Source organism: Triticum dicoccoides, chromosome 7A, assembly GCF_002162155.2.
Source record: "Triticum dicoccoides isolate Atlit2015 ecotype Zavitan chromosome 7A, WEW_v2.0, whole genome shotgun sequence".
Classification (NCBI taxonomy): domain Eukaryota; kingdom Viridiplantae; phylum Streptophyta; class Magnoliopsida; order Poales; family Poaceae; genus Triticum; species Triticum dicoccoides.
In genome coordinates this window covers 733,583,377-733,585,605 of record NC_041392.1, presented here as the reverse complement: position 1 = coordinate 733,585,605, position 2,229 = coordinate 733,583,377, and positions in this window count along the sequence as shown.

The following is a 2,229-nucleotide window of genomic DNA, read 5'->3' as shown; positions in this document are numbered from 1 at the left end:
CTCACATTGATATCTATTGATGGGCATCTCCATAGCCCGTTGATACGCCTAGTTGATGTGAGACTATCTCCTCCTTTTTTTCTTCTCCACCATCATATTCTATTCCACCTATAGTGCTATGTCCATGGCTCACGCTCATGTATTGCGTGAAAGTTGAAAAGGTTTGAGAACGTCAAAAGTATGAAACAATTGCTTGGCTTGTCATCGGGGTTGTGCATGATGTGAATATTTTGTGTGGTGAAGATGGAGCATAGCCAGACTATATGATTTTGTCGGATAACTTTCTTTGGCCATGTTATTTTGAAAAGACATAATTGCTTGGTTGGTATGCTTGAAATATTATTGTCTTTATGTCAAAAGATAGATTATTGCTTTGAATCACTTGTGTCTTAATATTCATGCCATGATTAGACATATGATCAAGATTATGTTAGGTAGCATTCCACATAAAAAATTATCTTCTTTATCATTTACCTACTCGAGGACGAGCAGGAATTAAGCTTGGGGATGCTGATACGTCTCCGTCGTATCTATAATTTTTGATTGTTCCATGCCAATATTATTCAACTTTCATATACTTTTTGGCAACTTTTTATATTATTTTTGGGACTAACATATTGATCCAGTGCCCAGTGCCAGTTCCTGTCTGTTGCATGTTTTTGGTTTCGCAGAATATCCATATCAAACGGAGTCCAAACGGGATAAAAACGGATGGAGCTTATATTTGGAAAATATGGAAAATTCAGAAGGAAAATCAACGCGAACCAGTGCCCGAGGTGGTCACGAGGCAGGGGGCGCGCCGGGCGCGCCCCCTACCCTCGTGAGCCCACCGTGAGGCGGTTGATGCTCTTCTTTTGCCGCAAGAAAGCTAATATTAGGAAAAAAATCACGGCGAAGGTTTCAGGCCAATTGGAGTTACGGATCTCCATATATATATGAAACGGTGAAACAGAGCCAGGACAGAACGCAAAACCAGAGAGAAACAGAGAGATAGATCCAATCTCGGAGGGGCTCTCGCCCCTCCCACGCCATGGGAGCCAAGGACCAGAGGGGAAACCCTTCTCCCATCTAGGGAGGAGGTCAAGGAAGAAGAAGAAGGAGGGGGGCTCTCTCCCCCTCGCTTCCGGTGGCACCGGAGTGCCACCGGGGGCCATCATCATCACCGCGATCTTCACCAACAACTTCACCGCCATCATCACCAACTCTTCCCCCCTCTATGCAGTGGTGTAACCTCTCTCTTACCCGCTGTAATCTCTACTTAAACATGGTGCTCAACTCTATATATTATTTCCCAATGATGTATGGCTATCCTATGATGTTTGAGTATATCTGTTTTGTCCTAATGGCTATTTGATGATCGTGATTGGTTTGAGTTGTATGTTTTATTATTGGTGCTGTCCTATGGTGCTCTCCCTGTCGCGCAAGCGTGAGGGATTCCCGCTGTAGGGTTTGCAATATGTTTATGATTTGCTTATGGTGGGTGGCGTGAGTGACAGAAGCACATACCCGAGTAAGTAGGTTGTTTGCGTATGGGACAAAGGGGACTTGATGCTTTAATGCTATGGCTGGGTTTTACCTTAATGAATCTTTAGTAGTTGCGGACGCTTGCTAGAGTTCCAATCATAAGTGCATATGATCCAAGTAGAGAAAGTGTGTTAGCTTATGCCTCTCCCTCAAATAAAATTGCAATAATGATTACCGGTCTAGTTATCGATTGCCTAGGGACAAATAACCTTCTTGTTGACAAAAGCTCTTTACTAAAACTAATTTAGTTGTGTCTTCATCTAAATAGCCCCTACTTTATATTTACTTGCTCTTTATTATCTTGCATACCTATCCAACAACACCTACAAAGTACTTCTAGTTTCGTACTTGTTTCCGGTAAAGCGAACGTCAAGTGTGGATAGAGTTGTATCGGTGGTCGATAGAACTTGAGGGAATATTTGTTCTACCTTTAGCTCCTTGTTGGGTTCGACACTCTTACTTATCGAAAGAGGCTACAATTGATCCCCTATTTTTGTGGGTTATCAACGCATGCATTCCCTATGCTCTACTCCAGGGAATACATTACCCACGACCACTTCTAAACCTTTGCAGGCATCTGTATGAATGACCAACCCATTGGGATGTGCAATAGTCCGGCGCAGATTATGCAAAAACCAAGTCCAGCTCTCCTCAGACTCTGTCTCCAGCACACCGTAGGCAACTGGAAATACAAAACTGTGTGCA